This window comes from Heptranchias perlo, chromosome 7, assembly GCF_035084215.1.
Source record: "Heptranchias perlo isolate sHepPer1 chromosome 7, sHepPer1.hap1, whole genome shotgun sequence".
Lineage (NCBI taxonomy): Eukaryota > Metazoa > Chordata > Chondrichthyes > Hexanchiformes > Hexanchidae > Heptranchias > Heptranchias perlo.
In genome coordinates this window covers 59395793-59409694 of record NC_090331.1, presented here as the reverse complement: position 1 = coordinate 59409694, position 13902 = coordinate 59395793, and the positions used below count along the sequence as shown (strand labels likewise).

Genomic DNA, 13902 nt, shown 5'->3' with positions numbered 1-13902 from the left:
TCCCCTTGCAATAAATGATAACATTCCATTTGCCTTCCTAATCACTTGCTGTAGCTACATACTAACTTTTTGTGATTTATGTACTAGTACACCCAGATCCCTCTGTACCTCAAAGTTCTGCAATCTCTCTTCATTTAAATAATATATTGCTTTTCTATTTCTCTTGCCAAAGTGGACAAGTTCACATTTTCCCACATTATAATCTATCTGCCAAATTTTTGCCCACTCACTTAACCTATCTATATCCCTTTGCAGACTCCTTATGTCCGCTTGACAACTTACTTTCCTACCTACCTTTGTATCATCAGCAAATTTAGCAACCATTAATTAAGGAAAGCCAGCACAGATTTATTAAAGGCAAATCATGTTTAACTAACCTGATTGAGTTTTTTGATGAGGTAAGAGAGAGGGTTGGTGAGGGCAGTGCGGTTGATGTGGTGTATATGAACTTTCAAAAGGGGTTTGATAATGTGCCGCACAATGGGCTTGTCAGTAAAGTTGAAGTCCATGGAATAAAATGGGCAGTGGTAGCATGGATACGAAATTGGCTGAGTGACAGGAAACGGTTGTTTTTCGGACTGGAGGAAGGTACATAGTGGTATTGCCCAGGGGTCGGTACTAGGACCACTGCTTTTCTTGATATATATTAATGACTTGGACTTGGGTATACAGGGCACAATTTCAAAATCTGCAGATGACACAAAACTTGGAAGAGTAGTGAACAGTGAGGAGGATAGTGACAGACTTCAAGACAACATAGAAAGGTTGGTGGAATGGGTGGACACATGGCAGATGAAATTTAAAGCAGAAAAGTGCGAAATGATACATTTTGGTAGGAAGAATGAGGAGAGGCAATATAAACTAAAAGGGTACAATTCTAAAGGGGGTGCAGGAACAGAGAGATCTGGGGGTATATATGCACAAATCGCTGAAGGTGGTGTTTAAAAAAGCATACGGGATCCTGGGCATTATAAATAGAAGCATAGAGTACAAAAGCAAGGAAGTTATGTTGAACCTTTAGAAACACTGGTTCGACCACAACTGGAGTATTGTGTCCAATTCTAGGCACCGCACTTAGGAAGGATGTGAAGGCCTTAGAGAGGGTGCAGAAAATATTTCCTAGAATGGTTCCAGGGATGTGGGACTTCAGTTATACGGATAGACTGGAGAAGCTGGGGTTGTTCTCCTTAGAGCAGAGAAGGTTGAGAGGAGTTTTGATAGAGGAGTTCAAAATCATGAGGAGTCTAGACAGAGTAGATGTAGAGAGAAGCTGTTCCCATTGGCAGAAGGGTCTAGAACCAGCGGACACAGATTTAAGGTAATTGGCAAAAAGAACCAAAGGTGACATAAGGAAAAACCTTTTTACGCAGCGTGTGGTTATGATCTGGAATGCGCTGCCTGAAAAGGTGGTGCAGGCGGATTCAATCTTGGCCTTCAAAAAGGAATTGGATAATGTACTTGAAGGAAAAAATTTTGCAGGGCTACGGGGAAAGGGCGGGGGAGTGGGAATAGCTGGATTGCTCTTGCAGAGAGCCGGCACGGACTAGACGGGCCGAATTACCTCCTCCTGTACTGTAACCATTCTATGATTCTAAGTACCTTCCCTAACTATTGGAGAGGAACTGAAGCCAGATACATAGTTGCAAATCACTACTTTAAAAAGTGCAGTTGTTTTAAATAGTTCCACCTGCTGTTGAAGCCATCTTAAATTATAAATGTAGTAGTTTCTATAGTACCTGGGATCTGAGCCTGGATTGCAGGATCAATTCTTAAAACAATTCTGCTTTGCAATTACAATCTGCTATTGAGCATATGATTTGGTTCTCTCTTCTATGTTAAGCCACAAGCTGTAACAGCCATTCCAAGTTCTTTCCTCTGGTTTTAGTGGAGCTGCTCCATGTATACTGCAAGGCAGCTCAACCAGAGAAAAAGACCTGTATCTAATGCCACCGTTTTACTGTAACTGAATAAATACAATTCCATATTACATAGTATTCCAATATTCTTATGGTGATCATATTCTGTGATTGTATTTTACTTTACATGAAAACTGCAAAGCAGTAGCCTTGCAGATGGCTTTGGAAACAGTGCTGCCCACAACAGCATTATAAACATTATCAGTCAGCCTTGATTTCTTACTACTGATGGGCTAAGCAGTTTAGCCAGGTTAGACAAGCCAAAGAAGTGGTTTCAGGTTCACTAGCTTGTGCAAGTGCAGTTGTTTTTCTGCTTTTCCATCTTGTGCGACGTCCACCTATACTGTAAAGGTGATGGGTTCTATAGCACCAGGTGCAATTGCAAAACTGCTTCTTGACAGAGTTGCCGGCTCATGCGGTGGACGCCGATTCGCTGAATTCCTTCAAGCAAGAGCTGGACCCATTCCTGGCTGGGCCGGAATCACCTCTTACTAAAAGTAGGTAGTGTAATATAATACATACAATTATCAGAGCCAGAGCGATCTCCTGAACTAGCTTCTTTTTTTAATTCATTCATGGGACGTGGGAGTCGCTGGCAAGGCCAGCATTTATTGCCCATCCCTAATTGCCCTTGAGAAGGGGTCGGAGAGGAATTTTCCAGATTTTGTTGCCCCAAGTTGGCCTGGGTTTTTACCTGTTTTTTTGTCTCTGCCAGGAGATCAGGTGGTGGGGGGGGGGGGGGTTGGGGAGTGTATATAATGTGGTACAGAAGGTATCACGATTGTGTGGGACAGGCTGGATGGACCACAGGGACTTTTCCCGTCCATCATTGTTTGTATGTTCGTAGATAAAAATATCAGCCTGCACTGTTCCTTCTGGAACTCCCAGTTTCACATAAAATTAAAAATCAAGCATATATATTGTGCATACCCACAAGCAGATTTTTTTTTTATTAACAACAGTTAACAGAATAACTGCTGGACTAGTGAATGTGTGAATCAGCTGTTAATTTATATTGGAGATTCTCCAAGCTGATCCTGGGATGAGTACTATTCCTGGAGACAATTTACTGCAGAGTTATAAAATAATTTTGGAATTTCAGGACATCCAGATTATTCTCCCTATGGCTTCCCCACCAGCCAACTATAAAAAAACTTCAGGACACCACAGCAATCAGAAATCAGAACTGTCCCTGTTAAACTGGTATAGATAGTTCAGAAGAGGAGTTGAACAATCTAACATTTCATAAATGACTGAATAATCAACATATGCTATGTGGGTTCATCATATATCAAAAATTAACAGGTCAGATTTTTTACAAAATGTGAATGCAGGAAATCTGAAATATAAAACAGAAAATGCTATTACCCAGCATCTAAAAGGTTAATGTATCAGGTGGCAATCCTCTGTCAGAACAAATCTGGAAGATAAACAAGCCTCTTTATAGACTCATCAAAACGAGAGGAAGGAAAAACAGGTCAGGTACACTATTATTACAAAAAAGCCGCTAATGGTTTAATGCCTTGTAAGCGGATCAGCTAGGAGCCATAGCAACAACTTTATTTGGATAAGAGGAGGTTAAAACAAGTTGTTGAGGGAGTTCAGAAAAATAGTGTCTCATCTGGCACTTTTGCAGCCTCAGGTCTAACAATGACTTTGGCAATGTCAAACCTCAACAATCTCCATTTCATTCCCTTCAATTTCTGATTTTTGTTTTACTCCAACTTTTTTTTTCTAATTCCTTTTCACTGCCTGGGGGAGATAAATCTTTGCGGTGGACAATTAAACAATTAACGGGAGGAGGAGGCTCTGCAAACATCCCCATCCTCAATGATGGCGGAGTCCAGCACGTGAGTGCAAAAGACAAGGCTGAAGCGTTTGCAACCATCTTCAGCCAGAAGTGTCGAGTAGATGATCCATCTCGGCCTCCCCTAGAGATCCCCACCATCACAGAAGCCAGTCTTCAGCCAATTCGATTCACTCCACGTGATATCAAGAAACGGCTGAGTGCACTGGATACAGCAAAGGCTATGGGCACCGACAACATCTCAGCTGTAGTGCTGCAGACTTGAGCTCCAGAACTAGCCACGCCTCTAGCCAAGCTGTTCCTGTACAGCTACAACACTGGCATCTACCCGGCAATGTGGAAGATTGCCCAGGTATGTCCTGTCCACAAAAAGGACAAATCCAATCCGGCCAATTACCACCCCATCAGCCTACTCTCAATCATCAGCAAAGTGATGGAAGGTGTCGTCGACAGTGCTATCAAGCGGCACTTACTCACCACTAATCTGCTCACCGATGCTCAGTTTGGGTTCCGCCAGGACCACTCGGCTCCAGACCTCATTACAGCCTTGGTCCAAACATGGACAAAAGAGCAGAATTCCAGAGGTGAGGTGAGAGTGACTGCCCTTGACATCAAGGCAGCATTTGACCGAGTGTGGCACCAAGGAGCCCTAGTAAAATTGAAGTCAATGGGAATCAGGGGGAAAACTCTCCAGTGGCTGGAGTCATACAGAGCACAAAGGAAGATGGTAGTGGTTGTTGGAGGCCAATCATCTCAGCCCCAGGGCATTGCTGCAGGAGTTCCTCAGGGCAGTGCTCTAGGCCCAACCATCTTCAGCTGCTTCATCAATGACCTTCCCTCCATCATAAGGTCAGAAATGGGGATGTTCGCTGATGATTGCACAGCGTTCAGTTCCACTCGCAACCCCTCAAATAATGAAGCAGTCCGAGCCCGCATGCAGCAAGACCCGGACAACATCCAGGCTTGGGCTCATAAGCGACAAGTAACATTCGTGCCAGATAAGTGCCAGGCAATGACCATCTCCAACAAGAGAGAGTCTAACCACCTCCCCTTGACAGTCAACGGCATTACCATCGCCGAATCCCCCACCATCAACCAGAAAGAGGGGAGGGGGAAAGAACAAAAGGGAAGGCCTGTGATAGAGTAGAGGGCACGAGTGATTGAATGACAAAAGGGATGATGGTGCAAGGCAAGGAAGATGGTAATGGGACAAAAGGTGGATCTAGAGTAGCTGTAAATGGCAACAGCAGAACCATTACCAGCACTTGCTGACTGAAAAATGGGAGCAGTGGTTATGATCTGAAGTAATTGAAATCAACATTGAGTCCAGAAGGTTGTAAAGTGCCTAAACAAAAAATGAGGTGCTGTGAAGGGGCAAGTGAAAGATAAGGTGCTGTTTCAGCACGATGCCACTACCAAACACATCTTCCCCTCCCCTTTCAGCATTCCAAAGGGACCGCTCCCTGTGCGACACCCTAGTCCATTCTTCCATCACCCTCTATACCCACTCTCCTCCCCACGGCACCTTCCCGTGCGAGCGCAGGAGGTGCAACACCTGCCCCTTCACCTCCTCCCTTCCCTCCATCCAGGGTCCCAAACAGTCCTTCCAGGTGAAACAGCGATTTACATGTAATTCTTTCAATTTAGTATACTGTATACACTGCTCACAATGCGGTCTCCTCTACATTGGGGAGACCAAACGCAGACTGGGTGATCACTTTGGTGAACACCTCCGCTTTGTCCGCAAGCATGACCATGACCTGCGGGTCACTTGCCATTTTCATTCCCCTTCCCATTCCCACCCTGACCTCGACCTCTTGCACTCTTCCAATGAAGCTCAACGTAAGCTCGAGGAACAGAACCTCATCTTTTGTTTAGGCACTTTACAACCTTCCGGACTCAACACTGATTTCAATAACTTCAGATCATAACCACTGCTCCCATTTTTTCCAGACAGCAGGTGCTGGTAATGGTTCCAATCCCTTGTTTCTTAACCTGTCCCATTACCACCTTCCTTGCCTCGCACCATCATCCCTTTTGTCATTTAATCACTCTTGCCCTCTACTCTATCCCTTTTATCCCTCCCCCTCACTCTGTACTTGCTCAAAAACTTTAACTCTTTTAATATCTTCCTTGTTCTGATGAAAGGTCTTTGACCTGAAACGTTAACTCTGCTTCTTTCTCCACAGACGCTGCCTGACTTGCTGAGCTTCTCCAGCATTTTCTGTTTTTATTATCACTGGACCCCACCGATCGATAACAGAAACCGACGATCAAACGCCACAAGTTTAACAGTAAAACAGCCGGAAATTACAGGATCGGCGATGCCGGGCCAGGCCGGGCCTGCCTCGCTCACTCACTCACTCACCCGCCGACTACTGCGCTTCCAGCTGGGATCCTGTTTTAACAGCCACTCAGCCGCTCCGGACACATCTACCCGACGCACTTGGAACCAGAGGCAGACGCCCCCCCCGGACCCATTTCCAGGACACGCACACAATGGGGCAGTGACGTCAGGCCGCCACTGAGCGCCACGTGGAGCCGGCTTGCTGCGCTCGGGCCAATGGTTGAGTGACAGCCCCGCAAACAGGATGTGCAGCGCCGCCTGCACTCACACAACAGCTGCAACAATAAACAAAGGCTTGGCAGTGTCCCAGAACACTTTACTGTACTGAGATATCACTATTAAAAGTTATTGAATCATGCATGACACATCACACTGCAGCTACTTAAGGAACTTGTAAAAGTTTGAGGGTGCTAAACTTGGGGGAAAGGCGAGGGTCCAAAACTGTTCTTTGAGTTTCTATCTAAAGCTAAGAAAACATCAGTAAATTACTGGTGCCACATATCATACGATGTCAAGGTGTTGCCAATCATGTCAAACACTGTCATTTTAAAGCTCCATTAATCTTGATTGATTATAAAACGCTGAAGGTCTTTCATAAACCTGCTATTCTGAGGAATTTCAATATCCCAAGTATTAATTCAGCATTTCCTATTCCGAGAATGAAAGGTCACCCTGTTTCTCTTGCATCTAAAAACAGAAAATGCTGGAAATATTCAGCAGGTAAGGCAGCATCTGTGGAGAAAGACAGAGTTGACGTTTCGGATCGATACGTGGATCATTCTTTGTTCCAGTTCTCAGGTCCCCTCATTCACCACTTTTTCCGGTACATTGATAATTGTGTCGGTGGCGCTTGCTACTCATGCCCTGAACTGGAAAACTTTATCAACTTTGCTTCCAATTTCCACCCCTCCCTTTTCTTCACATGGTCCATCTCAAACTCTTCCCTCCCTTGACTTCTCTATCTCCATTTCAGGGGATAGGCTATCCACCAATATCTATTATAAGCCCACCAACTCCCATAGCTACCTTGATTACACTTTCTCCCACCCACTTCCTGTAAGGATTCTATTCCATTCTCCCAGTTTCTCCGTCACATCTGTTTTGATGATGCCATCTTCCATACCAGTGCTTCCAATATGTCTTCCTATTTCCTCAACTGAGGATTCCCCTCCACTGTGGTTGACAGAGCCCTCAACTGTGTCCATCCCATTTCCCATACTCCTGCCCTCACCCCTTCCCCTCACTCCCAGAACCATAATATGGTCCCCCTTGTCCTCAACTTCCACCCCACAAGCCCCCACGGATCATCCTCCAACATTTCCGCCACCTCCAGCGCGACGTTACCACCAAACACATCTTCCTCTTGCCTTCCCTTTTGGCATTTCAAAGAGACCATTCCCTCCACAACACCCTGTTCTACTCTTCCATCACCTCCAACACCCGCTCTCCTTCCCATGGCACCTTCCCATGCGAGCGCAGGAGATGCAACACCTGCCCCTTCACCTCCTCCCTTTCCACCGTCCAGGGCCCCAAACATTCCTTCCGGGTGAAAAAGTGATTTACTTGTATACTGTAATCGCTGCTCACAATGCAGTTTCCTCTAGATTGAGGAGACCAAACCCAGATTGGGTGATCGCTTTGCTGAACACCTCCGTTCAGTCCGCAAGCGTGTCCCTGAGCTTACCATTCTAATTCTCCGTCCCACTCCCATTCTGACCTCCCTGTCCTCGGCCTCCTACGCTGTTCCAATGAAGATCGAGGAACAGCACCTTATCTTTCGTTTAGGTACTTTACAACCTTCCGGACTCAACATTGATTTCAAAAACTTCAAATCATAACCACTGCTCCCATTTTTTCAGACAGTAGGTGCTGGTAACGCTGTTAACATTTACAGCTCCTCTAGACTTATCTTTTGTTTCTTTACTTGTCCCATTACCACCCTCCTTGCCTTGCACCACCATCCCTTTTGTCATTTAATCACTCCTGCCCTCCACCCTATCACAGACCTTTGGTTTTGTTCTTTCCTCCCCTTCTTTCCCTGGCTCTGTACTTGCTTATAAACTCTTTAACTTCTTTCAGTTCTGACAAAAGGTCATCGAACTGAAATGTCTACTCTATTTCTCTCTCCACAGATGCTGCCTGACCTACTGTGTATTTCCAGCATTTTTCTGTTTTTATTTCAGATTTCCAGCATCCGCAGTATTTTGCTTTTTTCTTACATTTACTCTGTCCGGTAAGCTTACAAAATGCAGCCCTGGCTATGCGAAGCTATTCTATGTTTTTTTTTTGAATATGCACTGGAGGTTCCAATGCTCCTCCAGGCCAAGCTAGAAAACTAGGAAAAGTTGACCATCAACTTCAAAATGGCTGACACAGTTCCTTAAATGCTGGCAACAGCCCTGGTGATAAGCCTATATGTTAAAACAAGTATTTACAAAGGCTTTTTAACTTAAGCTGTAGCTATACCTAACATACCACTTTGCTCAGCATTGGTGCCTGTGTGAAGTATTGGGCTCCACACTATAGGGAGGATATTGAGGCTTTAGCGAGGGTGTAATGCAGATTCACTAGGATGCTGCTTGGTATGAGGAAATATAAATATGAAGAAAGACTTGAAAAATTGGGGCAATATTTTAGGAGTGTTTAAATTTCTGAAAGGATGGGACAGGTTAGAACGGAGTGAGTAAATGTGATTAGAATTGTTTGCTTATATGAAGGGTAAATGCCAATGCTGGGCTAAATGGCCTATTTCCATGTTGTAATTTCTATGTTTTCTATATTAAACACTAATATTTAAATAATTTCTTACCTAAATGTATTATTTTTAGCTAGACAGTTGCACTTTGTTCATTAAGTCAACTGCACATTTTGGCAAGAATGTTTTCCACGCATTGCTACCTTTGTAATAAATATTTTCTATTTTGTAATAAATCTCTCAGGGAGTTTTTTCAGGGTAGGCAGTACTGTTCCAACTAAATTAAACGTTGATTTAAAAAAAGTTAAAGGAAATGATGCACCTCATATAATCTGTTGTAGTAATGGTAACTGCGTAAAAATGTACACCGGACACTTTTCTAACTTTTTCTTTCAAAATATCTGTTTCCTGTTCCTCCTCTGATGTCATGCACTATACCTTGGCTGAGAGGTCAGGCAGACAATCTACTCCAGGCCTTAGCAAATGCTCCTCTGTAATTGTCCTTCAGGAGCTTCACAAGAGTGACCTACAGTAACTAACACTTCATGTTTTCTCTTCTGCAATAGCTTTGTTAAGATAAGAAGCCTACTATCTGGGGGAAATTACAGGTGTGAATCTTGTAGTGATGAACTACACTAATATGTTGGGCAAGCTGTTTTAATAGTGTTTAAATAATGGTAAAGTTGGGGATGATAGCACTACTATCATACATATCACATATAATTTCTTGTATTTACTTCCTTTCGGATAGTTGACTTTAAGTAATGTTAATTTAAATTAAATACAATTTACTAGCGGTCAACATGTTTACCAAATTTAATTAATAAAAAGGGAATATTTCCAATTCAGTTTTAAAAATTAATTTGACTGATCCATGTGAACAATTGAGTTGACAGTGTTACTGTCTGTGAATGTACATAAAATTCTTGTAAAACTTTACCCAGTGCATATGGAAAAAAAGTCACCTCCAGTTTTAAACTGTTTATCTGTGGCATGCATTGGGTAAAGTTTTTGTGGTGAAGTAACATCTTTATATACTGCACAGGAATAAACATATACTTGGCTTGCTCTCTTCTGCGGTTTTGTCCGTGCCCGGGTGGCTCTGGAGAAAGAGCACGCGTGTCCAATGGTACTCTTGAGGCTTTCTGCGGCCAGTGGGCACTGCACGGGCTAGAATGTTAGGAACATAGGAACAGGAGTAGGCCATTCAGCCTCTCGTGCCTGATCGCCATACAATGAGACCATGGCTGATCTGTATCCATCCACCCATGTTGGCTCCATATCTCTTAATACCCTTGGCTAGCAAAATCTATTGATCTCAGATTTAAAATTATTAATTGAGCTAGCATCTACTGCTTTTTGTGGGGGAGAGTTGCACACTTCTACCACCCTTTGCTTGAAGAAGTGTTTCCTAACTTCTCTGCTGAATGGCCCTCCTGATTTCAAGGTTACGTCCCCTTGTCCTAGGCTCCCCCACTAGCACACTAAGTTTTCTTCTATCTATCCTATCATTTCCTTTCAAAATCCTAAAAACCACAATTTAATCACCCCTTAACCATGTATATTCCAGGGAATACAAGCCTACTTTATGTAATCTCTCCACATTTTGGTGAATCTGTGCTGCACTCCGTCCATGGCCAATATATCAATTCTAAGGTGCGATGCCCAGAATTGTACACAGTACTCCAGATGTGGTCTAACCAGAGCTTTGTATAGCTGTAGCAAAACTTCCTCCCCTTTATATTATAGCCCTCTAGTTACAAAGGCCAACATTCCATTAGCCTTTTTGATTATTTTTTGTACCTGACGACTACATTTTAGTCATCTGCGTACAAGACCCCAAAATCTCTTTGGACCTCCACTGTTTCTGGCTTTTCACCATTTAAGAAGTACTCAGATCTATCCTTTTTTTGGTGCAAAATGGATGATCTCACACTTACCTGCATTGAAATCCATCTGCCCACAGTTTTGCCCACTCACTTAATCTATCAATGTCGCTTTCTAATTTTATGCTCCCCTCTACAATACTTACTCTGCCACAAATATTTGTGTCATTGGCAAACTTGGATATATGGCTCTCTATTGTGTTATCTAAGTTATTAATAAATATAGTGAATAGTTGAGGCCCCAGCACAGACCCTTGTGGGACACCAGTAGTCACTTCTTTCCAATTTGAGTACATACCCATTATCCCTATTCTCTGTCTTCTACCACCTATCCAGGTCAACAATTTGCCTTCAATTCCAAAAGCTTTAATTTTAGCTAACAATCACTTATGTGGAATCTCATCAAATACCTTCTGGAAGTCCATATAGACTACATCCAAAGATATTCCCGTGTACCGATTTAGTTACTTCTTCAAAAAATTCAATTAGGTTCGTTAGACATGACCTACCTTTTACAAATGTTTGGTGGACACAGGCAATAATATTATTATTTAAGTTATAAGTTTCCTTTGTTTTATGATTTAATTTTCTATTAGTTACACCCCTTTAAAAGGAGGTACTTTTATTTGTTTTTGTTTGATGACACTGGTGTGTTTGATGACCTGTGTGCCCAATGCTGTTTGCTGCCTCTGTGAAGTGAAATTTCAGGGAGGATGGAAATTGTCGATTGACTTTTTGCTCGCTGGACACCCTATTTCACCTACAGCTGCAAGAGGCAAGGCACGCTGGGTCAGCCATGGGCGTCTCTGAATGTGCTTGGGTAACAAAAGCAATTGTTGTATTTCCCGGTGCAAAGTGTCTCCTATATTGGTGGATCTTTCAAAGAGAGCACCACGTGGAGTTATATTTGACCCAGCCATGGCTCAGTGGTAGCGCTAATGCCTCTGAGTCAGATGGTCGTGGGTTCAAGTCTCACTCCAGAGAATTGAGCACAAAATCTAGGCTAACACTCCAGTACAGTGCTGCACTGTTGGAGGTGCTGTCTTTCACATGTGATGTTAAACTGAGGCCCTGTCTGTAAAAGATCCCATGGTGCTATTTCGAAGAAGAGCAGGGGAGTTCTGCCACTGTCCTGGCCAATGTTTATCTCCCAACCAACACCTAAAAATAGATTATCTGGTCATTATCACATTACTGTTTGTGAGATCTTGCTATGCGCAAATTGGCTGCCACATTTCCTACAGCAACTATACTTCATCGGCTGTAAAGCACCTTGGGACCTAAGATACCATATAAATGCAAGTCTATCTTTCTTTTCTTTGATGCTCAAAGAAGTAAATGTGGATGCCTCACAGGAATAATTGATATATTCTTGCATTGGAGTCATGTGTTAGTTTGCTGCTAACTCAGGCCTGCTGCTGATAGGAAAAAGTGGAGACACATTTATTACCAGACCGTCTGACAGTGCCTGGTCAGCGTGTCTGCTCTTCTCCCCTCCCTCGAAATGTTACAAGCAAGTTTGAACACTGTGTGTGATGAAAATATGTTATATAACATGGTATACATTGTACCATTAGCAAGTTGAGAGGTACAAAAACACTGAATGACACAGAATAAATTTATCCCAGGCTGCTTGTAATTTCTGCAGTCAGGACGAGTCTGTTGTCCATGTGTATACTGAGTGTGAGAGGTTGCAGCCCCTATTTCAATATTTAAAGGAGTTGCTCCTCAAGTTCTGGTTGCACTTCAGTCCCACGTTCCTGATCTTTGACCTGTTGAGGAGGGGGGTGGGCAAGTCGGAGAATATCCTCATGGGTCTGCTCCTGGGCCTGGCCAAGGTGACCATCTACAGATCCAGGCAAGACGGAGCCGCTCGGCTGCCTGCCTCTCTTCCATGGCATTCTCTGCGCTCAGGTGGCCCTGGAGAAGGGGCACACGGTGTCTGCCAATGCGTTTGAGGCTTTCTGTGACCAGTGGGCACTGCAGGGACAGGAGTGCATAATAGACACTGACAAAATTGAAATCTAATTTGATTTTATAATTATGCAAATAGAGCAAATTTATACCTAATGCTCTTCCCCCTCCCCCACTTTTATAGGGGCATAACTAAAAACAGAGATTAGCAGAGATTATTTAGCAATAGGCTAAACCGAGGAATAATTCAATAATAAGAGAGAATTGATTGCAGTTTCATTTCCCATCGGAGCATGTGTTGAGGCGGTCAGTGTAAGAGATGCCAGGACTACATGTTACTGAATCTGTGTCTGATACCGGAGTCTCTCCACATGGGCACTGTCTCGTCCGTTCGCTCCAGACCGTTTCCAGGTGAAGAAAACGTCCCGTCGAAACGCCAGGGGCCGCAGAAAGGCGGAAAAGCAAACGGCTGTCGGAGTCAGTCTGGGAAGGGAAGAGCCGCCTGCTCCCGGGATGCTGATCCAAATCGTGGAGCTGCAGTCAGTCAGCGAACAGGTAGGGAAATCTTCCACCCCACTGTCGGTGGATTTGGTGCTGAGATGAGAGAGAGGAGCAGAGCCCGAGGAGAGAGAGTTTGATTTGAGTTTCTGATAAGCAGAGTGTTTATCACAGTGACATGTCCAAAGTCAACTGATTCTGTAAGTGGACACTATTTGGAAAATCTATTTCCCCGCAGCTTCTTGTCATTTCTCTAGTTAGGCAAAGCTCATTGAAAACTAGTTTTCATACCATTAACATTCTCTAGGTCATCTTTCGCTATCTATATGTTTCCTTCAGGGGCTTTTGACGTTATTCGTTTTTTTCGGTACCAAAAGCTCCTGGAGCAGTTTAGTTATCCTGGCTCAATAGAAATAAAGCTCGACCAAGTGAAGAAATCAAATTCCCGAAAGAGATGCATCATCTGGAAGAGATCAGTACAAAACTCTTAACTGAATTGATTCAATTTTGCTTAAACTAAGTAATTGGATGGAATTTGGAATGAGGAGACAAATTATAACCCACCATACACCAGTCAACTGAGTCATTAAAACACAAGGGGCAAAATAGCATTAATTGAGGTGAATAAATGTGTTTAGACCAGTCATGCCTTTGGAACAATGTACCCTTACTTGCATGAAGTTTTGCCATATTTACTTTGGTGGGATTGGTCTAACTGCATTCCTACATTTTCTAAATCATCATCAGCAAACAAGTTAGTAAGGAGTTCGCTTTTGATATTTTCTCTCTCAAAACAACCAAATTTCCATGATTCAGATAGTGCTGGGAACCTATGACCT

General features: G+C 43.4%; 1 protein-coding gene across 2 annotated transcripts in view; it reads right to left on the bottom strand.

Annotated features, from left to right (window-relative positions):
- dnajc10 (DnaJ (Hsp40) homolog, subfamily C, member 10) overlaps positions 1–6199 on the bottom strand; it is a 77601-nt gene extending 71402 nt beyond the window's left edge. For both annotated transcript variants that reach the window (XM_067987681.1, XM_067987682.1), the window contains exon 1: positions 6092–6199. The gene's annotated coding sequence lies outside the window, so the exon portion shown is untranslated. The remainder of the gene's footprint in view (positions 1–6091) is intronic.
- Positions 6200–13902: the final 7703 nt, after the last annotated feature.